The sequence below is a fragment of the Canis aureus genome, chromosome 13 (genome assembly GCF_053574225.1).
Source record: "Canis aureus isolate CA01 chromosome 13, VMU_Caureus_v.1.0, whole genome shotgun sequence".
Classification (NCBI taxonomy): domain Eukaryota; kingdom Metazoa; phylum Chordata; class Mammalia; order Carnivora; family Canidae; genus Canis; species Canis aureus.
In genome coordinates, this window is record NC_135623.1 from 26,195,273 (window position 1) to 26,222,649 (window position 27,377).

At 38.3% G+C, this 27,377-nt stretch overlaps 1 pseudogene across 1 annotated transcript in view; it reads right to left on the reverse strand.

The window, feature by feature from the left end:
* Nucleotides 1-541: 541 nt before the first annotated feature.
* Nucleotides 542-27,377, reverse strand: part of LOC144282216 (large ribosomal subunit protein eL39 pseudogene) — a 38,766-nt pseudogene continuing 11,930 nt past the window's right edge. The window contains exons 3-4 of the transcript XR_013350555.1: nt 8,353-8,524; nt 542-1,345 (exon numbers count right to left, since the gene is read on the reverse strand). The product of XR_013350555.1 is annotated as a large ribosomal subunit protein eL39 pseudogene (transcript). The remainder of the gene's footprint in view (nt 1,346-8,352; nt 8,525-27,377) is intronic.

Genomic DNA, 27,377 nt, shown 5'->3' on the forward strand with positions numbered 1-27,377 from the left:
ACCATGTTGGCCAGAGAACCCAAGGGCCCAGTTCTCTTGGCAATAATACTTTTCAGTATAAGTGAATAAATGAATAAATAAATGCAGGTGTATATACCAGTCTTTGTGGTATAGTTAGAGCTATTGGTTACTGACCAAATAACAATCTTGCTCTTATCCAGAAATCCAATTTTGTTCAGAGATTTGGTACTAGAATACTCAGGGAAGGTGGGTCCCTCCTTAGCCCCAGGGGACAAATTGTGAGTTTCTCTAATTCAATAGGAGAAATTCTTTTTTTTTTTTTTTAAGATTTTATTTGAGAGAAAGCATATGAGCAGGGGGAGGAGCAGAGAGAGGGAGACATGCTGACTCCCCGTCAAGACCTGAGCCAAAGGCAGACGCTTAGCAGACAGAGCCACACAGGCGTCCCCTAGCCACACTTTAAATACTTCGTTGTCAAGGGCCATTTCTATCACTGCAGAAAGTTCTATCAGACGGTGCTATGTGAGATCTGACAGGAGGGGGAAATTCAGTACTTCACAAATCAGGACACAACAGCAGCTCAGCTGAAAGGTCTCACATTTATTACTGAACCAACCTACTGGTATAGAGGCATAGTAACAGAGAAAATCATTCCCTTGATAAGACATGTCCATTGGCCAGGTAGGAAGGATGTTTCCATATTGATAAGATAGGAACATGTGATCTCCATGTGGCTTAAATATGTGTGCCAATTATGTTTGCTATTTCATGATGTGTGATGCTTCCTCACAGACCCAGCTTGGTTCTTCTCCAGTGTCTCCTCTTGGAGTTGTACCTGATTTTATTACCAGTTTTCATCCGAATCCACTGGGGAATAGGACGATTCTGCTTTTGTTTCTTGGCCAGGAATCACTTGATTCTGAAAGTCTTGTGAGAAGACATGGCGATCACAGTCAACCACACGCAACCAGGATGGCGGCGGAAAGGAGAGATCAATAGGAGAAATTCAATGGAAATATCTATTCCTTTTTGTTCTGATTCCTTTAGGAAAGGCAGGTGACATTGTTGTGGCCATTGAAACAAAAGAGAAAAGAGAAGTTGGCTGGGGAGCTTCTAGAAAATATTTTTCTTTTTGATGAAAACATACATATGAGGAGAGGCTCTTGGCTCTCCTTTCTTGTTTGTTTTTTGACTTTGTCATTTGTAAATGTGACGTTTGGAGCTGAGGCAGCTATTCTGTTACCATGAGGAAAACATTATTACACGCCAAGCATGAAACCAGGAAGATGGAAAGAACCTGGAGTTTTAGAGATATCCTTGAACAGCTAGACCAAAGGAGCAGGGTGGAAGCCAGGGAAGACTTCATATTGAGTGCACCAGACATCTGCAAAATAATCAAGCATTATCTAGATTGACTTCCTCCACATTATTTATAAAAGAGTATTTTTAAAAAATCTTATCATAGTCTAGGATGCTAGACTCCAGGAGGATATAGGAGAAGAAAGAAAATTCCATCCTAGAAAAGATATATTTATTTTAAACATGTTCTAAACTCTTTCTACAAACAATGAAGCTTTGGACTTAGAATTCAGGAAAAATCATCCCACCTTACACTATCCACTTTTCTCTCCTCTTTTTGGAATTTTCTTGTTCTAATTAAGTTTTAGACACTAAGAAAACTTTTTTACTTGCAGTATTTTTTTTAAAGATTTTATTTATTCATTTATTTGAGAGGAGAGAGAGTATGAGTGGCTTGTGGGGGCAGAGGAAGAGGGAGAAGCAGCCTCCCCACTGTGCAGGGAGCCAGATGCAGGGCTCCATGAGGGGCTTGATCCCAAGATCCTGAGATCATGACCTCAGCTGAGAGCAGACACACTCAACCAACTGAGCAACCCAGGCACCCCTACTTGCAGTATTTCTGCACTTATCCATTTTATTAGTTTCAACTATGCACAAAATTCTTTTTAGAGACATGCAGAAATGTTTAAATTTAGAAATAATATGGTTTAGTTTTTTCTTTACATCTTACAATTTTTAAAGTAATCTCTACATCCAGTGTGGGGCTTGAACCCACAACCCCAAGATCCAGAGTCACTTGCTCCACCAACTGAGCCTGTCAGATGCCCCTTTCCTTTACATTTTAATTCATGTTTCTACATGTGTAATTATATCTTTCCACAAGTCTCTAAAAAATGTGAAATTTACATATACACATCTTTAAAATTATGGATTTCACTGTTTTGATATCACATTAACAAGTAGTTAATGAATAAAGAACTAGAGAATATACCTACAATGAGGATTCCATTCAGTATTTTGGATTTTTTAAAACTATTTTTTATTATTATTAAAGTATAGTAAATGTTCTGAGTCACTATTGTGCATTCTTGCATTATATATTGATTTATAGCACATTTAAGTAGCAATTATTCTCACTGCTGCAAAGTGCTTGTGCTCTGCTCACTCAACATGCAAACATTTTAAATTACAGTACATTAAGATGTCAATGACAGAAGGGAACATTCTAAAAATAAAGTGATTTTTAAGCATTTTATAAAATGACTAACTCCTCTTTTACCAATGAGGATATATTCTACATTCCTTCAAATGCTTCTTAAAAACTTAAAACTTAAAAACTTTTATGAAACAAAGAGACAAACTTCTGATTATTCTATATTGGTGAAATACTGTCTATACTGATTATTCTATATCAGGAAATACTGTCTTCCTGATTCTTTAGCGTTTTCTACCATAGAATTAGACTTGTGTTTCAGGCAAGAATGAATCTTGCTATGTACAAAGATAAATTAATATGATCTTCTTGATGACTTTTTCATTTCCATTTTTGCCTAAAGCACTACATTGATCGGATACTTTTTTTTTAAGGATTTTATTTTCTTTATTTGAGAAAGAAAGTGAGGGGAGGGGCAGAGAGGGTGAGGGAGAAAGGAAGCAGACTCCCCTCTGAGTTCGGAGCCCGACACTCATGATCCTGAGATCTCAACCCTGAGATCACAACCTGAGCAGAAACCAAAGGTTGGCTGCTTAAACAACTGTGCCACCCAGGTGCCCCTGATCAGATGATATATTTAGGCAAGACTTACAGTGATTGTCAATTCTCATTCATGGAATGAAGGAAATGGTCAGAAAGTTCCCCGACTGTGTGTCAATAAAATGAATTTGCCACTTCTTTGCCCCCAACATAGCCTGAAGTGTGTGAGCCAGGAATTTCAATACCATTTTGAGGCTTTGAAGTCTAATATATTTGATAAAACACCTCCTGTTTCTGGATGGGTAATGAAAATATTGTTTTAAGGTAAGTCTGATCCTTGGTGAGCCCAACATTTTGGGTTGCCTTACTCAGAGAAGAGCTTTTTAATTTATTCTTTCAACAAGTATTTATTGAGTGCCTACAATGGGATGGATGCTAGAGGTATATCAATGACCACGACAAAACTGGTTCTCTTTGCTCTGTTTCAACCTAGAGGGAAAGGGATATGGTGAGACAGGATGTAAGAGAAGGAAAACAGCTCACATTAACTGGGCATCTCTCTGTGCTACTTACTGTCCAGGTGTGATCACATTTAAACCTCACAGCAACCCCATGAAGAAGGTATTTTTGTCATAATCCACATTTCACTGATGAAGAACTGAGACTTAGAGGAATATCTAACTTGCTCAAGACTGAAGGGCTCATGAACAGCAGAGCAAGGAATTTAACTCCAGTTTTGCCTGAATTAAAACTCTATCCATTTAAATACTATGCCCAAATGCCTCTGTTATCTCATGGTGATAATTACCACTGAAAGAAAAAAGATTGTTTTCCTTATTTGAAAATAAAATTTTCCATCATATTGAGTTAAAGCACTTTCTCTATGGGTTTGGCAATCCAATTAGACATCCTAGGGCCTGAGTCCTATCCTTTCTTACTGGTAGAAAGTGGGCTGTCATCTTAAAATAAGCAAACCAGAGTGGCCTCTGTGTGTCTGTGTCTGTATACACCATTTTTTCCATATATATGGGAAATTAGTCCACAACATATGGAGAATTTCAGCAAAGAGATAAAAAGTTTAAAAATTTCAGCAAAGAGATAAAAAGTTTTAAAAAAATGAAATGCTAAAAATGAAGATATGATATTAACTACAAAGAATTCATTTCATGGGCTTAAAAGCAGTCTGGACATAGTAAATAATCACTGAACTGGAAGACATTTGGGCCAACAGACATTACCCAAACTAAACCACAAAGAGAAGAGAGAGATAAAAACAGATTACAACATCTAAGACCTTTGGAACAATACTACTGATCTAAAACATGTAATTGGAGCCCAAGAAAGAGAGATGAAAGAGTCGGGAGTTTCCAGTAATTTTCCAAAATATTTTTAAAGACATTAACTCAACAGAACCAAGAAGCTCAGCAAATGACAAGAAAGATAAATACAAGGAAAACACACATATCTATATTATAGTCAAACCACAACATCTTTAAATTACCAAAAGAAAAGTCAACCTATACTATACTCTAATGGGTTCTTTAAAAAGAAATACAAAATAAAGACATTTTCAGATAGATATAAGATGAGAGAGAATTTGCTGACAGCTGACCTAAACCATAAGAAATACCAAAAGAAATTCTTTGGTCTAAAGGAAAAATGATACTCGATAAAAGCTGGGTCAGCAGGAAGAAATAAAAAGCACCAAAAGGCTTAATATATCTTTTTAATATTCCTTATTTCATATAATATTATATGTTACATATATCTTATATGTGCTTACGTAGATAATAGATAACAGAGACAGAGACAGAGATAAAGACAGATTCCTGTAATCTGCAAAAACTGGCAGGAAAAAAAAGGGTCCCGCTTAGAGGGACAAGGAAAAACACCAAAATTTATGGAACACCACCTAGAGTGGTATGGAGTCTTCATGCATGCAATGTAGGCATCGGCAAGGGCGCCCGCACCCTGCAATCCCAAGTTCCAGATATGATTGGCCCAAACCTTCCATCTCCATTCCCTGAATTCTTTCTATTCTCTGCATGTTTGTGTCTATTCTTTTATCTCTCTGTGACTTTAATGCAAGCCAGGGCACATAGTACCTGCTCTGTTCCCCTCTTCCAACCCAAAGTGGTTTTGAAATATAAGATTGTATCAGGTAGCAGAAATTTTACTGAAGATAGAAACCTGCCATCCCACTTTGAACAACTGAACCTTTAGAACATTCTGTTGTAAATGTCTCACCGGTCTCTTCTTCTATGTACTAGGCCTCCATCCACCATCACATAAGCTTCTTTTTGCCTACCTTTCTGATCCTTTTCTCTCTCAAGAACTAAAGAAGAATTTTCTCATGTTCTCATACAGAGAAGCTTAGCCATCCCTCTCATTCATTGCTTTGGCTCCCGTCAACATTCTTCCCTTCTTCGCAGAGGGACTTCACTGCATAGCTCCAGGGGCCTCACGGAGTCCACATCTATCTATATTATAGTCAAACCACAACATCATAGTCAGTCCACATAAATGGGGCTCCCGGGGCTCGTGTCATGCGCAGATTGAACAGCAGTGTGTGGCAGCCCTACCTCTGTTCTGTTAAGATATTTTGCTAATCAAAGACTGTTCCACTCTTAGCTATTATGCTAATAATCACCTATATTACATAAAAGACCTACAGAAACTTTTAGGAGATTGGAAAAAAAGATTGAATAAGTGGAAAAGCTATGCTATATACTTGAACAGGAAATCTAATGTAAAAATGTCTACTCTTTCCAAATTACTCCTAGGTGTCATCAATTCTAATAAAGATACCAACAGATTTTTCTTTTCTTTTTTGGTACATGACAATTCTATAAAACATTTGAATAATTGCACAGAAGAGAATAGCAAAAATAAATCTTTTGGAAAAAAATAATGAGAATAAATATTAGACCTTATAATGATCATTAACACATGTAACCATCAGCTAATTAGCTAGTTTCCCATCAAGCTAGCTATCTTTGATCTATCTTTGGTGAACATTTGAAGCATCTTTCTTTTAATGACATCTTTCTCTTCTTCAGGAGAAGGGCATTACCCCCACTATGCATCCCGTATGGTTTTTGTGAGGTTGCCAATTATAGGACCCTGCCCCCTGGTCAAAAAGTGGACATGTACCATAGGCAGGATCAGAGAAGACTTCTCTTCTTGACCATAATGCTTGGCCCAGGGACAGGTAAATGACTCAAGTCACTCAGAGTTTTCCTTGGAAAAATCCAAAATGAAGCTGAGAAAATATATCCTCTTCTGAGAAAGATAACTGGGATGATATAAGCCCAAGGCTGCTGGCAGATATGTTTTCCGCAGTGCAAAAGGCCCATCTGTTACAGGAGAGAGTGAAGCCAAGCAGAAGGAAGTAAACATGAGAGATGGAATGAGTAGAAGGGAAAGTCCTGGAGGTATTAAGTCCCAGACTGAATCTCTGAAAATCCAGAATGCATCTGGTTCTGTAAGGTCTTCTCCATTCTCAATTTCTGTTTCTCTAGTTTATTTCTGATCATATAGCCAGAGATTTAGTGATAGAGCTACAGCAACAGGAAATATTTCACCTCACTCTGCCCACCTGTCTCTTGGTTACCACCCAAAGGAGGAAGAGAAGAGGCACACCCTGATTGGTCAGGATCCCAGACATGTTTTAAAGTTATGATTTGCTATGGGAAGATTTCACTCTAAGTTAATGGTAGTGGTTATGGTGATAATGGTAATGGTGGTGATAAGAATATTCAGAATTGTCAGGCGCCTGGCTGGCCCAGTCAGTAGAACACGTAACTCTTGGTCTCAAGGTTGTGAGTTTGAGCCCAATGCTGGATGTAGAGATTACTTAAAAAAAAAAAAAAATATTTGTCAACATTTTTTTTTTGAAAAAAAAAAAAAAAAAGAATATTCCTATTTGCAATAATAGCAGCAGCAGTAGCTCTGCTCCTGGATGTGCCAGGAGGTTCCTGGATGCCCCGAAGTTTCTCTAGATGTTATTTGCCTCTGGGGCTAAAGTGTGAATCAGTTGCTCAGGAAAGTAGATTGTAGAGAAGCCATAATTGGTTTGGAATAATAGCATCTGAACAGACAAATGGCATGAATTATTTTATGCAAACTCTGTGGGAGTTTTACCATGGGTGCAGCTCTACAAAATTCTCCTTTACTAGAAACACTGGAGTTCCCCTTCTTTGGGGGAAATCTGAGCATGCTCCGCCTTACTTTCAGCTATCTGACTTCGACCGTGCATTTCTCTTGGTTCTCCTAGGTTGTGCAAGCATAAGGCTCCCTACGACATGGAGACAGCGCAGGATTATCATTCTAACTCTTCCTGGCATGCTTTTCTGCCATCGCCCCGCCCCCCCCCCCCCCCCCCCCGTCACTTCACTTGTATATTTTTATCCCCTCTCATTTTTTAAAAAATTTTTATAATTTTTAAAAATTTTTATTTATTTATGATAGTCACAGAGAAAGAGAGAGAGAGAGAGAGGCAGACACACAGGTAGAGGGAGAAGCAGGCTCCATGAACCGGGAGCCCGATGTGGGATTCGATCCCGGGTCTCCAGGATCACGCCCTGGGCCAAAGGCAGGCGCTAAACTGCTGCGCCACCCAGGGATCCTTTATCCCCTCTCATTTAGGGAGTTTGTAAAACTCTGTTGAGTGTTTCATCTGTCTCGAACATTCGTTCATTGATCCACCCATTTATTCCAATCTATATTTAACGAGTGCCTACTATGTGCCAATCATTATGCTAGTTGTACCCCAGGAACTTTTAACCTGGTAGGAAGACAGACATGGAAACACTTTAATAAACGATTGCTAAACCCAGTCCCAAGTATCAAGGCCTTGATATGGTTGGTCTAGCCACCTTCCCTCAGTAGCTCAGTGTTTCGTGCCCTTTCTTTCCTGTGTTATATACCCAGTCTCCTCCCGGGAGTATAACTGAGGGCGCTTAGTTCCACCTTCTAATCACAACCAATTCAAGCATCTCCTACCCTCCTTATTTCCTTGCTTACGAAACAGGGAAAGAATAAGTGCCCCATCTATAACATGTGATGCTTCCTCCATAGGCACACTGTGTAATACCAGAGCCCCTGGCCATAAGTCCAAAGAATCTGGGTTTTTCTGGGGCAGGGATAGGAAGTGGGGAAAATTATATATCTGTGATCTTGCAAATTACTTCCTACTGCTCTACCAACGGTGGCAATGGAAGGGCAGCGGAAGATGTAAACTTGAAGACAAGGGATTTCACTGTTAGCCAGTGAAAACAGAATTCCATGCAATGAACTTGCTTTCATAAAATAGGATTCAGTAGTTCATTTTTATTGGTATTTGTATTAATCTATTTGTACTCATTTAATCTATTAATGTAGATTAAAAAGTAACTAACCTTGGGCACAGTTGGTTGAGTGTCTAACTCTTGGTTTCAACTCACGTGGTGATCTCAGGGTGGGGATCTCAAGGCTGTGAGATCAAGCCCCGCCTCAGGCTCTGCGCTCATCGTGGAGAGCTTAAGATTCTCTTTTCCCTCTGCTTCTCCTCACCACGTTCTCTCTCTTTCCCTAAAAAGAAAAAAAAAAAAGTGACTAACCTTTAAATTTCACTTTTATATGCTTTTATTTACTCTGCTCTCGTACTTTATTGTCCTAAAATACCACCTACTATGACAGTGGCATGTAAGCTTTAATTAACTTTTTAGTTTTATAGCGAAGTATAATTGCATTTTCTATTGTTTTATGAATTGTGTTGTAATGCAAAATTGTGATTAAAAATTTATTATAAAACTATGTGTGTCGTAGGGCAGGTATATTTTTAACTGTTTGAGGAACCTCCACACAGTTTTCCAGAGTGGCTGCACCAGAAAGGGAATATAAGGGAAGGGAGAAGAAATGTGTGGGAAATATCAGAAAGGGAGACAGAACGTAAAGACTGCTAACTCTGGGAAACGAACTAGGGGTGGTAGAAGGGGAGGAGGGCGGGGGGTGGGAGTGAATGGGTGACGGGCACTGGGTGTTATTCTGTATGTTAGTAAATTGAACACCAATAAAAAATAAATTAAAAAAAAAAAACTATGTGTGTTGTATAAATAGAAGTAGTTGGGAAATAAAAAAAAAAATTTACCCTGTTTTTTCCTCTCAAATTCCACTTTCCAGAAGCCACATCACTTTAAGGATGACTGATTTTTCTCCACAAATCCCATAAATGACACACACACACACACACACACACCTTATAATTAGCGTTCACCACTAAACAATCTGTTCAATCATATAAATATTCATAGTTTTGATGTACTATGTAGTATGTTTAACTGTCTATTGAAGTACAATCAGAATAATTTTAGCTTTTTCACTATTACAAACACTGCTATAATAACTTTGTAACATATAATCTTGTCTGATTATGTGATATATCTCTAAGGCAGACTTCTAGAAGTGGAGTCAATGGGTCAGTGAGTAAACATATTTGAAATTCAGACAGATACTAGGAAAATGCCGTTTAAAAAGGTTGTGCCCGCCTGTGCTCTCACCAGCAGCATGTATCTGAGAGTGCCTGTTTGTAACCTTTGCCAGTCCGGTAGTCAGCATGGTACAACATTGTTTTGTTAATATGCAGTTCTTTCATCATGAATGGGATCTAGCACCTTATCATATATTTATTAACCATTTGTGTTTCTGTTTTTTTGAACTATATTCTTTTTGTGACTGGATTTTTTATATTGCAGATAATTTCCAAGAAGGTATATTATGTACATGTTTTTGTCATTAAATGACAAAATTATTTGTTTGTTTGTTTATTTATTTATTTATTTATTTATTTATTTATTTTTTGACAAAAATTTTTAAACCATATCATTAACATTAGACATAGATGCCAGGGTCTTATATAATGAAATGCTGACTTTTGATATGAGGAAAAGATACCCAATCCGTCTGGGTCCCTGGGACCTTCCTTCTTCCCACATTGCAGAGCACCAGTGGGTTTGCATTTGCAGTGTTGTTTTTCAGTATGGGTGGATGATAGTCTCAGACATTCACATCCTCTTTACACAGCTGCACAGCATGGTTTTTGTAGTCTCAAAAACTGTAGCTCAAAAATACAAAAATTGTAGAGGATGGGCTAATTCCATGCCAACAGCACACAAAGGTTTTCAGAGGTTATGTGAGAAGGAGGTAATGAGACAGCATGACTATGCCATGTGTCGCACTAGAGAGAGGAGCTTGGCCTAGCTCTCAGGTGCACCTGTGGAAGACACAGGGGACAGGAGTTGAATGCAAAGAAGATTCTAGTCCTGGGGTGAGATACTGGGACGCCACACAAAGATTAAGCAAAGGACCTATTTGTCTTTGTTTAGATTCAGTTTAAGTAGCTCGCTAACATGGGGACACCCTTGAGCAGAACAAACCAGCTGTTTTAGTTTGTTTGTTGGTTGGTACTGGTGCTTTTTGGTTGCAAGCTCAGGTCCTGACTCAAATGAGTTCAGGCTAAAAAAGAATTCACTAGTTTATATGAAAGGAAGTTGAGAATTAACTATTTTCAAGCATCAGTGAGTTCAGGGCCGTCCCTTATTTCTGGCTCTGGCCTGCCTTTCTCCACATGGGCTCCTTACCCCATGGGCTTTTCCTATGGTCACCAACAGCAGCAAGGTTTTACCTAACAAATGTCAGGTGATTTCTTAAGTGCTGGCAATATAAACATGAGTGAGAAGACATTATCCCTGTTATTTTTTTTCCATTTAATAAAAATTTATTATTAATTCCATTTTTAGAGAATTCATCTCCCTTCCCTTAAACAGCTAATTCCTTCTCTTCTTGGACTATTTTTGTTCTCTTCTCACCTATAACCTCTCTAGTAAATTCCAAAGTATATACAGTTTTTTACCTTTTCACTTGGATATTTCATTTCAACTTGCACAAGAATATAATTTTTTGTTTTTTGGTAAGAATATAATCTTTATATTTTTATTGATGGTTGCCCATTGATTCAATATTTTCAGTTGTTTGGGTTTTTTTTAAGAACAGTTTTAGGTTCGCAGCAAAATTCCCATATACCCTCTGCCGCAACATGCCATACAACTTCCCCTATTTATCAACACCAGACAATTGTTACAACTGATGAACCTACATTGACGTATCATTATCACCCAAAGTCTATAGTTTACATTAAGCTTCACTCTTGGTGTTGTGTATTCTATGGGTTATTACACATAAAGATGATATCCATCCATCATAATAGTATCACACAGAGTATTTTCAACACCTCTGTGCTTTGCCTGTTCATCCCTTACCAGCCCCCAACCCCACAATCTCTGACAACCACTGACCTTTTTATTGTCTCCATAGTTTTGCCTGTTCCAGAACATCATATAATCATATCATATGTAGCCTTTCCAGATTGGTTTCTGTAACTTAGTAATATGCCTTTAACAGTCTTCCATGTTCTTTTCATGCCTTGATAGCTCTTTTTTTTTTTTTTTTCCCAGCCCTGAATAAAATTCCATTGTCTGGAAGTACATTTACCTATTGAAGGACATCTTGGTTGATTCCAACTTTGGCTATTATGAATAAAACTGCTATAAATATCAATGTGCAGGTTTTTGTGTGACATAAATTTTCAACTCCTTTGGATAAATACCAAAGAGCATAATTGGTGGATCATATGGTAAGAGTTTAGTTTTGTAAGATATGAACAAACTGTCTTTTTTTTTTTTTTTTTTTTTTAGTATTTTATTTAAATTCAATTACAAACTGTCTTTCAAAGTAGAGGTACTGGGGTGCCGGGGTGGCTCTGTTGTTTAAGCTTCTGCCTTCAGCTCAGGTTGTGATCCCAAGGTTCTGGGATCAAGCTTGCATTGGACTCCCTGCAGAGCTTCTCTGTCTTCTTCTGCTCCTTCCCACTACTCGTGTTCACTCTCAAATAAATTTTTAAAAAATCTTAAAAAAAACAAACAAAAACCGAATTAAAGATACCAGTTTGCATTCCTACCAGCAAAGAATGAGGGTTTTTGCTGTTCCACACCCTACCCATTGTTGGCTGTTGTCAGTGTTCCAGATATTGGCTATTCTCATAGGTGTGTAGTGGTATTTCACTATTGTTTAATTTGCATTTCACGGATGACATATGATGTGAAGCATCATATGCTTGTTTGCCATCTGTGTATCTTTGGTGAAGTGCCTATTAAGATTTTTGGCCTATTATTTATTTATTTATTTATTTATTTTTTATTTATTTATTTTATTTTTTATTTTATTTTATTTTTTTTAAATCAGGTTGTTTGCTTTCTTATAGTCAAATTTTAAGACTTCTTTGTTAATTTTGGATAACAATCCTTTAATATATATGTTTTGCAAATATTTTCTCCTAATCTGTGCCTTGTCTTTTTTTTTTTTTTCCTTTTTAGAGATGGGGAGGGAGAGAGATGGGAGATGGGCAGAAGGAGAGGGAGAGAGGGAGTCTTAAGCAGGCTGCATGCCCAGCACAGAGCCAGGCACAGGACTGGATCTCACAACGCTGAGATCATGACTTAGTCCAAAATCAAGAATCAGATGCTTAGCTGACTGAGCCATCCAGACACCCCTCTTCTCATTGTCTTGACATTGTTTTTCACAGAGCCAAAGTCTTTAATTCTAATGAAGTCTAGCTTATCCATTTCTTTTATGGACCATACCTTTGGTGTTGTATGTAAAAAGTTATCACCATACTCAAGGTCATCTAGGTTTTCTCATCTAGGTTTTCTCATATATTACCTTTTAGGAGTTTAATAGTTTTGCATTTTCCATTTAAATCTGTGATCCATTTTGAGTTAATTTTTGTGAAGGGTGTAAGGCTGAGTCTAGATTCACTTTTTTGCACGTAGATGTCCAGTTGTTTCAGTACCATTTGTTGAAAAGACTAACTTCTCCATTGTATTGCCTTTGCTCTTTTGTCACAGATCAGTTAACTGTATATATTTGGGTTTATTTCTGGGCTATTTTGTTTCTTGATATATTTGTTTAGTCTTTTGCTAATACCGCACTCTTGACTTCTGTAACTTTATAGTAAGTCTTGAAGTTGGATAGCTTCAGTTCTCCAATTTTGTCCTTTTCTTGCAATATTGGCTGGTTATTCTGGGTCTTTTGTCTCACCATATAAGCTTTAGAATTAATTTGTCAATTTTCATAAAATAAGTTACTGGGATTTTTATCGGGATTCCATTGGATTTATATATCAAGTTGGGAAAAACTAATATCTTGACAATATTGAATCTTCCTTTCTATGAACATGGAATATCTCTCCACTTATTTAGTTATTTTTGTTCTTCAGAGTTTTGTAGTTTTTCCTCATATAGATTTTGTACATATTTTGTTAGACTTATATTGAAGTGTTTTATTTGGAGGGTCTGCTAATGTAAATTATATTGTGCTTTTATTTTCAGATTCCACTTGTTCATTGGTGGTATATACAAGATGATTGATTTATATATATATTAATCTTGTATTTCAGTAACTTGCTATAATCAATTGTTAGTCACAGGGCTTTTTCTCTTTTTCTTTTTTTTTTAAAGATTTTATTTTAGGGATCCCTGGGTGGCGCAGCGGTTTGGCTCCTGCCTTTGGCCCAGGGCGCGATCCTGGAGACCCGGGATCGCATCCCACATCAGGCTCCCGGTGCATGGAGCCTGCTTCTCCCTCTGCCTATGTCTCTGCCTCTCTCTCTCTCTCTCTCTCTGTGACTATCATAAATAAATAAAAATTTAAAAAAAAATTTAAAATAAAAGATTTTATTTTATTTATTTATTCATGAGAGACACAGAGAGAGAAGGAGGCAGAGACACAGGCAGAAGGAGAAGCAGAGAAGCAGGCTCCATGCAGAGCCCAATGCGGGACTTGATCCTGGGACTCCAGGAGCACACGCTGAGCTGAAGGCAGGCACTATACCACTGAGCCATCCAGGGATCCCTCACAGGGCTTTTTTTTATTGTTGATTCTTTTGGATTTCCTACATAGATGATCATGCCATCTGCAAAAAGACAGTTTCATTTCTTCCTTCCCAATCTGTGTACATTTCATTTTCTTGTCTTACGGTATTAGCTAGTACTTCCAGTATGATGTTAGAAAGGTGTGGTGAGAGGGAATATCCTTGCCTTATCCTTATCTTAGTAGGAAAGCTTTTAGTTTCTCACCATTAAGTATGAGCTGTAGATTTTTTGTAATTTTTTAAATCAAGTTAAGGAAGTTCACCTTTACCCTTAGTTTACTGAGAGTTTTTATGATGAGTGGGTGTTAGGTTTTGTCAAATGCTTTTTCTAAATCTGTTGATATGATTATGTGATTTTTCTTTTTTGGCTTGTTGACATGATGGATCACATTAATTGATTTCCTAATGTTGAACTAGCCTTGAATACCTAGGACAAATCCCACTTGGTTGTGGTACATAATTATTTCTATAAATTGTTGGATTTAATATTTTGTTGAGGATTATTGCATCTATGTTCATGACAGATATAGGTCTATAGTTTTCTTTTTTTATAGTTTTTATAGTTTTTCTTTTCTTTTTTTTTAAATAGTTTTTTATAGTTTTTCTTGTAACATCTTTGTCTAGTTTTGATATTAGGGTAATGCTGTCTTTACAGAATGAGTTAGAAAGTATCTATTCTGCTTCTATCCTCTGAAGAGATTGTAGAGAATTGGTATAACTTCTTCCTCAAATGTTTGATCAAGGTAAAATTTTAAAGTACAGTTTTCTTTAAAGACTTATGTATTTATTTATGAGAGACACAGAGAGAGGCAGAAACACAGAAAGACAGAGAAGCAGGCTCCTCACAGGGAGCCCGATGCTGGACTCAATCCCCCGACCCAAGATCACACCCTGAGCCTAAGGCAGACGCTCAACGGCTGAGCCACCCAGGCCTCCCTTAAAGTACAGTTTCCATTTGAAAATTACATACTAGCATAGAGTAAAAAAGAGCTCAAATCTTAAGCAGGTATCCTGAATAATTGTCATAGGAAAATGAAGTGCTAGGTCACCTAGAAACCTGTCCTGGGCATTGTGTTAGGTGTTACACATACACACACACACACCTATATGGATAAATACACACCCATTTCTTTTGTTTAAAATTTAAAATTTCAATCTTCATATAATTTTAGACCTTTGTTTCAATAACTATGTAATAGTTATTCCATATTTCTATGTGGAAATAGAAAATTTCCACATATCCTTCACCTAAGATTCCTCAAATATTAATACTTTATTACATTTTCTCTTGAGACTTTCAGACATGATGGTCCATTACTCTTAAATACTTCAGCAAATATTTCCTACAAACAGGAACATTCTTTTATATAACCAGAGTATTATGATTACAATTTGGAAATTAACATTGATGCAAAAGTGTTGTCTGATATATGGATCATATTCAAAATTTGCCATTTGTCTTAATAATGTTGGCTATAGCAAAACAAAAGTCTGGGTCATATGTTGCATTCAGCTTTTATTTAATTTGAAATAATTCCACCATCTTTCTTTATCTCATGACATTGACATCTTTTTGGAGTACAAGCAATAATACATTTTGTAGAATATCCCTCAATTTAGGTTTGTCAGATGTTTCTTTATGATCAGATCTAGGATGTAGCAGACATGATGTTTTCTTCTCAATGTATCACTTCAAGAGGCATATAATACCAATTTATCCCATGTCCTTCTTTTTAAAGTACTTAGCATTTAGGATTGGTGACAGATACACAGAGGAAATAACTGTGATATAGTCTGATTAGCACAGTAAGAGAGGCGTGTGTGTGTGTGTGTGACATCTTTTATTCCTTCCCTACAATCTCTTAGCTCCCCTTTTTCTGTAGCTATTTCTGCCATAACCAACTATGTATGCACTGCCACGGTCTTGCATCAAGTGCACAGATCATCTCTTGCTTTTTTGCACTAAGGGCTTTTTTGCTACCACCATGTGCAATGCCTGCTGCCCATCCAGCTATTTTGGCATAGGCATAGGCTGGGGAGGGTGAGGGAGCTGACACTCAGTGAGGCAACCTTCTATCACTGAGATGTAGAGCCAGTGAATCCATCATCTCCTCTTCTGTGTCAGACAATTCTGATGATTCTGAGACATAATTCACGCAGCTCCCAAAGGCCTCCTCAGTAAGACCAAGCTCCAGGTGGCCACAATATTGACCAGCTCAATAGTTCATCTTTGGATTGGTTTTCTTTTGTTCCATTTGTCATTCTTCTCCAGAATCCTCTACCCCCCTGCTCCTGTCCTCTGGAATTATTTCCCAAAGTAAACCAACTGCATCCAAGTCCTTGTCTCAGACTCTGCCTTTCAAAGGAACTCAGGATAAGATGTTTGATATAAGGAGTAGACCTAGAAAGCAGACCATCAGGAAAGGATTCTGGAATTGAATCCCCTGCCAGTTGGACACTTCCACTGCAGGTAGAAAGTGTAGGTAGTCATAACCCCTAGCCTGACTCAGGATCACTAAGGTTTCCACTGGCAGATGTTTAGAATAAGTAATGATGGAAAGTCAAGCATTTGTTCATGGACTGGGAATGGTCCTTGAACAATTTAAAGACAGGTACTTTTTAAATTCAAGTATAATTAACATACAGAGTTGTATTAGTTTTAGGTGTATAATATAATGATTCAACAATGCTATACATTTCTCAGGGCTCCTCAGGGTACCTGTACTCTTAATCTCTTCATCTGCTTTCCCCAGACCTTTCCCCACCTCCCTCCTGGCAGCCAACCATTTAAGAGTCTGTTTCTTTGTTTTATTTCTTAAATTCCACATATAAGTGAAATCATAATGATATTTGTCTTCCTCTGATTGACATATTTCAATTAGCATTATACTTTTAGGTCCATCTGTGTTACATGAATCTCTTCAAATTAGTGTTTTCATCTTGGGTGGGGGTTAAATACCTAGTAGTGTAATTACTGGATAATATGATAATTCTATTTTTAATCTTTTCAGGAACCTTTATACTGTTTCCACAGTGGCCATATCGATTTGCATTCTTCACCAACACTCATCATTTCTTGTCTTTTTTACTTTCGCCATTCTGACAGGAGTGAAGTGATAACTCATTGTGGTTTTGATTTGCATTGCCCTGATGGTTAGTGATGTTGAGCATCTTTTCAAGACAGTAGTATTTGTAAGACCTTGGGATTGGCTCACTTTTGTTAAGGGCTTTTGAAGACTTTTTTAAAAAGAAAAAAAAAATAGGCTCAAGGTACCAAGTTTCAGTTCACGACAGGCTGTGAAAATCAGAACGCCTCCAAAGCAATATTTAAAGACGTACTTATCTTTTGCACCCATGGGAAAACTGTGTTGATAATCAGATCTAAGACGGATAGATAGTATAGCTACAAGGAGACTGAATACACTGCCTTGACAAGTCCTCTATGCCAAAGGAATGGTCTTGGTAGGGAAAGAAAAGAACCCTAAGACTTGCAACTGTAGCATGTAGGTGGGCAAGTCTGAGAATTCGAACCCCCAGATTCTTTTGAACTCTCTATTAGCACAAGTGGCTCTGTGTGCTTTACTTGAGAAGAATAGCCTCTCATTTTTGGGAGACATTACAAAAACCTCAGATGAGGCAATTGCCTATAATTAAACAAAGAATAGTAAGACTTGGTTAATAATTTACGTGGAAGGATTGAGGATACAGGTGTAGGAATGAATTTTTAAAGTGTTGGGCCAAGGTGAGCAGCATATAAAGGTGGACGGGAGAGATTGAGATTGACATTTATTGACATTGAAAAATACTTTCAAGACATAGCAAGGAAACATGGAGCTAGTCCTAATATATTGCTGAGATGGTTCTCTAAAGTTTGGATAGAATGAAGGGCTATAGGAAATGAAGGAGAGATTCTAGGAATGCCCTAACTGCCTTAAGGAAGGTGTCAGAAGGCTCAGGGTGGTTAGAATAAATTTAAAATACAAGACCTGAGAATCTACCATCTGATTATGTTCCTTGTGAGGGCCCAGGAGACATACCCATCTCCAAGGCAGTCGGAAATACAGTAAAGAAGGTACCGTTGGCATCTTTGAAAAGCTCATTCATAGCTATTCACTGCAGTTGACAGTAAGAGATGCTGCTGTGGAACTGGGCTCCCCAAAATCAATTGGACTGATAAAAATCCAAAATAGCAGAGGCCAGATAGAGCACATGACAGACAGAAGGAAAATGTACATAATTATAATAATGGGCTGCAAGGTCAGAGTGGCAACCAGCGAATCTTCACCCACAGGACTCTGTGATGATGATTAATAGACCATGGTGTTCCTCAGGGCATGTTAAATGAGCATCCACTAGGGTGTTACCTGACCTATGTGTATAACCAGAAACAGTCAACAGCTGCTGAACCGAAGGCTGATGCCAGCTATCTCCATGAAAAGTCACAAGCTCTCACTCACTTTACAGATCAAGCAAGTTTCAGACCTGAAACTCATCATTTGAAGGGGAGGCTGAGACCCACCACTAGTAGAACAAGTACATATATACACCAAATATATTTCCAATTATTCTCCAAAAGGACACACACAAGGAAACCGGATAGGTCAGATTCCTCTCACAGTGCTCCCATGAAGTCATAGACCCGGTTTTGCTTATCTCCCTGGTTTCCAAGTGAATGACTGGAAGGGATATACTTAGAAACTAGAAGAAACTTCATTTTGGTTTCTTGTCCTGTGCAGTGAAAATTATTATAAGTGGAAGGACCAGTGGAAGCCCCTGAAGCTGCACATTCTGACTGGCTAAGATAGTGAATCTGAAGGAATATAGCATCCTGAAAGGAAATACAGAGGCCAGTGTCCCCACTGAAGACTTAAGGGATGCGCAGGTGTTGGTAGCCATCATATCTCTGTTCGACTCACCTATTTAGCCTGTTTAGCCACTGCAAAAACCAGATCCATCATAGAAAGTTATGGTGGACTACTATGAATTTAATCTAAGAATATCTTCATCACAGCTGCTGTGCCAGATATAGCATATTTGATAGAAGATAATCACACAGCTTTTGGCACCTAGTCCATAGTTATTGCTTTAGTGAATAGGTTCTTCTCAATCCCTGTCAGTAAAAAGGAGCAAAAGCAGTTATCATTTATGTGGGAAGGGGAGCAGAACATACTCATTTTCTTGCCCCAGAGCTATGTTAACTTGCGGCTTTCTGTCACAATATATGTGGTCCACAAGAACATTGACTTTCTATAGAACATCATGCTACACTGATAAGTTGAGTAGCAAGATGCTTCCACACCTGCTGATAACCATAAATGGACAAATGCAACAGCCTTTATCCAATCAGGCTAAAGCAACGTAGGGCTTTCGCCCCTCCAAGATGAAGAAGCGGGTAAGCCACCAGATAAGCAACCTAGATGAAGCAGAGTGGTGGGAGAGAGAGAAGAATATTAATTATGACCTTGAGAGCAATTGCAGCTGGTAAGGGAACGTTGCTTGTTTCTCTAACGCTCCTGTGTCAGATCTTTTGTGGGCATTGCTGTCAGCTACTGCCTTGAAGGCTCCCTGATAGACTACATGTAAGGCAGGCCACTAGCAGACCTGGGTGACACACATTGTGGAGTATACTAGACATCTCTTACGCTGACCCCAATCCAGTTGGGCAACGTGACTGATAGATGATAGCTACTACCTCTTACTTTCCACCCTGGGGCTTTTCTGCTCTGCAAACCTGGAAGTAGGAGAGTTAATAGGCCCTAAGGCAACAATATCAGTAGGGAACAAGATGCTTCCTTCCATCTATGTGGCAGCGAACAATTCCTAACTCTGCCCTCTTAGATACTCTCCTAGGCCCCTATTGTCTATAAAGGTAACCAGATCAGTAATGTACCTCTGTACTGATTTTTTGGTTACCCTGTTTTATTTCTAGTCCTCTACCCCCAAATTTTGTCCCCTGAGATCATGTCCCAAACTAAGTGAATATGAATGTGAACCTTGTCTCAGATTCTTCTTTTTAGAAACCCCAGCAAAGACACCAAAGTAAGATGGAACCCCAAATGTGATGCTATAAGGTTTTTCAAAGAAAATAACAATTGAGTTATGCCTTAAAGTCTCACCTAAAGATTTTCCATGTGGATAAGAGGGAAGAGTGTTCTGCGTAGAAGTAAAAGCGTGGAGAAAAGCAAAGAGGCAGGAAAAGGTGTGGCATATTCAGGAAATCTTAAGCGTTTCACAGTGGTAGAAGCAACAGGGTCATGTACTGGAGGTGGCAGGGGATGTGCAGGGATAAACAGGACACAGGGAATTTTGTGTGCCACGCTAGCTGGGACTTCTTTTGTAAACAATGAAGAAACAATTACATTAATCCTTTTACCAAACTTTCTGCCTAGCCTGAAGGATTGTGAAAACCAGCTTACTTTTTAATTTCCAATTGAAACAGGAGTTGCCATTATCTATGAACACTTAAAGATGAAGCTGTCCTGAGAGAGCTCATTGAAAATTCTAGAGAAGATGTATGGTGACATAAAGTAGACACTGTTGGGTGCCTGGGTGGTGCAGTCAGTTAAGCATCCGACTCGGTTTCAGCTCAAGTCGTGATCTCAGGGTGGAGCCCCCATGTTGGGCTCCCTCTCAGTGAGGAGTCTGGATAAGACTTTCTCTCCCTCTACTCCTCCCCACCACTCACTTTCTCAAATAAAACTTAAAACAAAACAAAACAAAACAAAACAAAACAGACACTGTTGACTGCCTATCCAAATCCATTTCTTCTCCCCTCTCCTTTCTTGCTGAAAAGGGTCCCAATTTTGTTTGTGCATACAGGCCATACAGTTGGAGCAAGAGAAGGGCTTCCGGACTTCAGGTGACAGTCTAAGCCAGAGGTTAGCAAACTTTTCCTGTAAAGAACCAGATAGTAAATATTTTAGGCTTTATGAGCAATATGGTCTCTGTTTCAACTACTCAACAATACTGTTGTAGTGTGAAGGGCAGTCTTTAATAATGCTAAACTTTATTTATGACACTGAACTTTGAATTTCACCTAATTTTAAAAAAAAATATGTTTAAAGATTTTAATTCCAGTAAAATCAACATACAGTGTTATATGAGTATCAGATGTACAACATAGTGATTCAACAATTGTATACATTACTCACTGCTCATCTACCTCCTCTCTGGTAACCATCAGTTTGTTTCCTATAGTTAAGAGTCTGGAAAAAAAAAGTGTGTTTTTTGTTCTTTTTTTTCTTAAATTCCACATATGAGTAAACTCAAATGGTATTTGTCTCTGATTGACTTATTTCACTTAGTGCTATACTCTCTAGATCCATTCATGTTGTTGTAAATGGCAAGATTTCATTCCATGGCTGAGTAATATTCTATTATATGTATATAGTCCTTCCTTATCCATTCATCTACTGATGGACATTTGGGTTGCTTCCAAATTTGGCCATTATAAATAGTGCATATACCTTTCCAAATTAGTGTTTTTGTATTCTTTGGGAATATACCCAGCCATGAAATTACTGGATTGTATAGTAATTCTATTTTTTTTTTTTTTTTTTTAATTTTAAAGGAAACTCCAGGACAGCCCAGGTGGCTCAGTGGTTTAGCGCCGCCTTCAGCCCAGGGCGTGATCCTGGAGACCCAGGATCGAGTCCCACATCGGGCTCCCTGTATGGGGCCTGCTTCTCCCTCTGCCTGTGTCTCTGCCTCTCTCTCTCTCTCTGTGTCTCTCATGAATAAATAAAATCTTAAAAATAAATAAAAATAAAGGGGGGACGCCTGGGTGGCTCAGTGCTTGAGCACCTGCTCCTGGCCTATGGCGTGATCTGCAGTCTCAGGATCGAGTCCCACATCAGGCTCCCTGCCTGGAGCCTGCTTCTCCCTCTGTCTACATCTCTGCCTTTCTCTCTTTGTGTCTTTCATGAATAAATAAATTTTTAAAATCTTAAAATAAATAAAAATAAAGGAAACTCCATACTGTTTTTCACAGTGGCTACATCAGTTTGCATTCCCACCCACAGTGCACAAGCGTTCCTTTTTCTCCACATCCTTGCCAATACTTGGTATTTCTTGTGGTTTTGATTTTAGCCATCCTGACAGGTGTGAGGTGATATCTCATTGTGGTTTTAATATGCATTTCCCTGATTGTTAGTGATTTTGAGCATCTTTTCATGTGTCTGTAAGTTATTTGTATGTCTTCTTTGAAGAAATGTCTGTTCATGTCTTCTGCCCATTTCTTAATTGGATTATTTGGGGTTTTTGGTGTTGTTGTTAAGTTGTATAAGTTCTTTATATACTCTGGATACTAACCCCTGATGTCATTTACAAATATCTTCTCCTTTTCAGTTGATTGTCTTTTTGTTTTGTTGATCATTTCCTTTACTGTGTGATGGCTTTTTATTTTGATGTAGTTCCAATAGTTTATTTTTGCTTTTATTTCCCTTGCTTCAGGGGATATATCTAGAAAATTGTTGCTCTGGCTGGTGACAGAGAAGTTTACTGCCTGTGCTCTCTTCTAGGATATTTTTTGGGAAATATTTTATTAATTTATTTAAGAGAGAGAGAGAGAGAGCAGGGGGAAGGGGCACAGGGAGAGAGAGAGAATCTCAAGTGACTCCACATGCAGCTGTACAGTTTTCCCATTTGTTGGGAAACCATTTGTTGAAGAGACTTTTTCCCATTGCGAAGTCTTGCCTCCCTTGTTGTAGATTAATAGACCATATACATGTGGGTTTATTTCTGGTCTCTCTATTCTGTTCTGTTGATCAATGTGTCTATTTTTGTGCCAGTACCATACTGTTTTGAATATAACAGTTTTGTAGCATATCTTGAAATCTGGAATCATGATACTGCCAATTTTGTTCTTTTTCAAGGTTTCTTAGGCTATTCAGGGTTTATTATGGTTCCATACAAATTTTAGGATTATTTATTCCAGTTCTGAGAAAAATGCTGTTGGTATTTTGATAAGAATGGCATTAAATCGGGGATCCCTGGGTGGCTCAGCGGTTTAGCACCTGCCTTTGGCCCAGGGCGCGATCCTGGAGTCCCGGGATCGAGTCGCATGTCAGGCTCCTGGCATGGAGCCTGCTTCTCTCTCCTCCTGTGTCTCTGCCTCTCTCTCACTCTCTCTCTCATAAATAACTAAGTCTTAAAAAAAAAAGAATGGCATTAAATCTAGACTGCTTTGTGTAGCATGGACATTTTAACAATATTATTCTCTCAATCTGTGAGCATAGATTATCTTTCCATTTCTTTGTGTCATCTTTAATTTCCTTCATCAATATCTTATAGGTCAGAGTATAGGTCTTTCACCTCCTTGGTTAAGTTTATTCCTAGATATTTCATTATTTTTGGTGAAATTATAAATGAGACTATTTTCTTAATTTCTCTTTCTGCTGCTTCATTATTAGTGTATAGAAATGCAACAGATTTCTGTATATTGATTTTGTATTCTGTGACCTTACTGAATTCATTTTCAGTTCCATCAGCTTTTTGGTGGGGTCTTTTGGGTTTTCTGTATATAGTACAATGTCATCTGCAAACAGTGAAAGTGTTAGTTCTTCCTTACCAGTTTGGATGCCTTTCATTTCCTTTTTCTTGTCTGATTGCTGTGGCTAGTACTTCAAGTACTATGTGGAATAGAAGTGGTGAGAGTGGACATCTTGTATTGTTCCTGACCTTAAGGGAAAAGTTTTCAGTTTTTCACCATTGAGTATGATATTAACTGTGGGTTTTTCATGTGTGGCCCTACTTTTTTTGGGTGTTTTATCATGAATGGATGTCAAATACTTTTTCTGCATCTATTAAAATGATCATTTGGTTTTTATCTTTTCTCTTGTTGATGGGATGTGTCATGTTGATTGATTTGCAAATATTGAACCATCTTTGCATCCCAGGATGCAATGAAACAGCTCCTACTTCATCAATCTGTTCTATTGGTTTTATAGTTTCTATTTCATTTATTACTGCTCTAATCTTTATTTTCTCCTTCCTTCTACTGGCTTTGGGTTTTGTTTGTTCTTTTTCTGCTCCTTTAGGTGTAAGGTTAGGTTATTTATTTGAGATTTTTCTTGCTTCTTGAGGTAGGCCTGTCTTGCTATAAAATTCCCTCTTACAGAAGCTTTTGCTGCATCCCAAAGATTTTGGACTGTTGTGTTTTCATTTTAATTTATCTCCATATATTTTTAAATTTCCTCTTTTTAAATATTTTATTTATTTATTTATGAGAGACACAGAGAGAGAGGCAGAAGCAGGGTCCCTGCAGGGAGCCCAATGTAGGACTCAATCCAGGACCCCAGGATCACTACTTGAGCCAAAGGCAGACACTCAACCACTGAGCCACCCAGGTGTTCCTAATTTCCTCTTTGATTTCTTGTTTAGTAGCATGAAATTAGTAGTATGTTATTTAACATCTATATATTTGTGTTTTTTCCAGATTTTTTTCTTGTGGTTGATTTCTAGTCTCATAGCATTGTGGTCAGAAAAGATGCATGGTATGATCTCAGTCTTTTTTAATTTGTTGAGACTTGTTCTGTGGCCTAACGTGATGTATTTTGCAGAATGTTCCAAGTGCACTTGAAAAGAATGTGTATTCTGCTGTTTTAGGATGGAATGCTCTAAATATGCCTGTTAGATCCATCTGGCCCGATGTGTCATTCAAAGCCATCATTTTCTTGTTGATTTTCTGTTTGGATGATCTACCCACTATAGTAACTGGAGTGTTAACATTCTCTACTATTACTGTATTACTATCAGTTACTTCCTTTATGTTGGTTCTAAGCTGCTTTATGTATTTGAGTATACTCATGTTGGACACAAATATTTATAATCATTATCTTCTTGTTGAACTGTTCCTTTTATTATTATGTAGTGTCCTTCTCTGTCTCTTGTTACAGCCTTTGTTTTAAAGTCTACTTAGTTTCATATAAGTATTGCTACCCCAGCTTTCTTTTCACTTCCATGCATGATATTTTTCCATCCCTTCACTTTCAATTTGCATGTATTTTTAGGTCTAAAATGAGTCTCTTATAGGCAGTAGATAGATGGGTCTTGCTTTTTATCCATTCTGTCATCCTATGCCTTTTGACTGGAGGATTTAACCCATTTACATTCAAAGTAATTATTGGGAAGTATGTACTTGTTCAATTTTATTGTCTTATGGTAGTTTGTCTAGTTCTTCTCATATTCTCTTATCTATGGTTAGCTGGTTTTCTGTAATGATATACTTGGATTCCTTTATTTTTGCATACCTATTACCAGTTTTTGATGTGTGGTTACCATTAGGTTTATATATAATATCTGAAGATATAGCAGTCTGAATTAAGTTGATGAACGCTTAAGTTTAAACCCATTCTAAAAGAGCTAAATTTTTACTCTTCTTCCCCTCCATGTTTTAGGTATATGGTATCATACTTTAAATCCTTTCATTTTGTGAATCCCTTGACAGATTTTTATAGTTATACTTAATTTTGCTGCTTTTGTACTTCCTACTTCTCTTACTCCTGCTTATGGTCTATCTTTTCCTTTCAGAGTCCCCTTTCACATTTCTTGCAAGGCTCATTTAGTGGTGATGAATACCTTTAACTTTGTTTGGGAAACTATTGCATTTTATATTTGAATTATAGCCTTGCTGGATAGTGCATTCTTGGTTTCAGGTTATTTTCTTTCAACACTATGAATGTATCATGCCATTCTTTTCTGGCCTGCAAAGTGCCTGCTGAAAAATCAGTTGATAGAAGGTTTTCCTTGTAACTGTTTTCTTTCGCTGCTTTAAAAAAATCTATCACTACTCTCTGCCATTTTAAGGTCTTGGTATGGACCTCTTTGGGTTGATTTTATTGTTCTTTGTGCCTCTGGCTCTAGATTTGTTTCCTTCCTCAGATTTGGGTAGTTTTTAGCTATTACTTCCTCAAATTTTCTGCCCTCTTTTCTCTCTCTTACCCTTCTGGGATCTCTATAATGTGAATGTTAATATGCTTGATGGTGTCACTGAGTTCCCTAAATCTATTTTCATTTGTTGCTCTATCCTCTTTTGGTGATCCATTCTTCTGCTTCCTTTAGTCTACTCTTTATTCCCTCTAGTGTATTTTTTTCCTTCTAGTGTATTTTTATTTGTTATTGAGTTCATCTCTGATTGGTTCTTTTTTTATGTTTTCTATCTCTTTGTTGAGGAGCTCACTGAGATCCTCTACTCTTTTCTCTAGGCCACTGTGTATTTTTATGACCACTACTTTAAATTCTCTATCAGGCATATTACTTATCTCTGTTTTGTTTAGCTCTCTTGCTGTGATTTTTGTCTTGTTATTTCATTTGGAATATATTCCTCTGTGTCCTCATTTTGGGTAACTCTGTGGCTATTTTTTAATATTTTAGGAACATCAGCTATATCTCCTGCTTTTGAAAGTAGTGGTCTTTTGAAGAAGAGGTCCTGTGGTGCATTGCAGTGCAATGTCCTCTGATCACCAGAAACTGGCACTTCAGAGGTGTCTCCTATGTGTTGTGCGCACTCAATTGTTGTGGTTAAGCCACGTTTGCCTTTAGTCCAATCATTTGCAATGGCTTTCTTTGCCTTTTGTGGATAGGGTTTGGTCCAGGCTGGGGCCACCTTGGACTTGAGTCAGACCAGGAATTTGCGGGAACTGAGGTAGCACCAAACTCCCTGTGTTGTCCCCGAGAAGCTTTTGTTGGTAGTTGGGGTTGCAATCAGACCAGATGTCTGCCCCTGCCCACTGCTAGGGCCCCAGTTGAACTAGTGCATGTAGTTTTCTTCCTGTCTCCTTGGGACAGAATCACTTTGGAATGGTGCTGCTCTCTGTCATGGCTGTTTGCACACTATTATGCTTGTGGTGCTGCTTTGGATGGACACCCATGTATGTTGCAAGGGGCAGGGCTGCAGTTGACCTTGAGGGCAGGATGTGTTAGTCCAATGCAGAAGGGGACCCGCAGTAGTTCAGGATCTGCTAAGGTCAGACTGGAGGGGGCAGGCCTATATAAGAGCATGGGGGGAGGGCATGAGTATGGGGGGAGGGCATGCTGTTAGCACAGTCTCCACCTAGCTTGCTATCTCCCCCTGCAGGTATTAGTGTATCTAGGCTGGGGAGCAAGGGAAGGAAATGGCACCCTCTGGCTCTTTTGTTCTTGGGGAAATCTCCCAAAGATCCCTGACCCTCTAGCACAGGCTCTGAGGTTAGTAAACATATTTTCCTCCCATATATCCTAGGCATTTTTCAAACTGTTGCTTCTATGCTGTATCTCCATGGGGCTGTTTATTGTGTTGTCTCTTTAAGGGCAGGGACTCAGTTTTCTAGCACCCTTTCATCTCTTCCAGGTGTTGAAGTTCTAGGTGTTAAGCCCCACTGACTGCAATAACTTGAAAAGTTTGGCCCCTCTGGTTTTTAAAGCCAAGTTATGGGAATTCGTCTTCCCAATGCAGGTCCCCCATGGCTGGGGTGCCTGGCA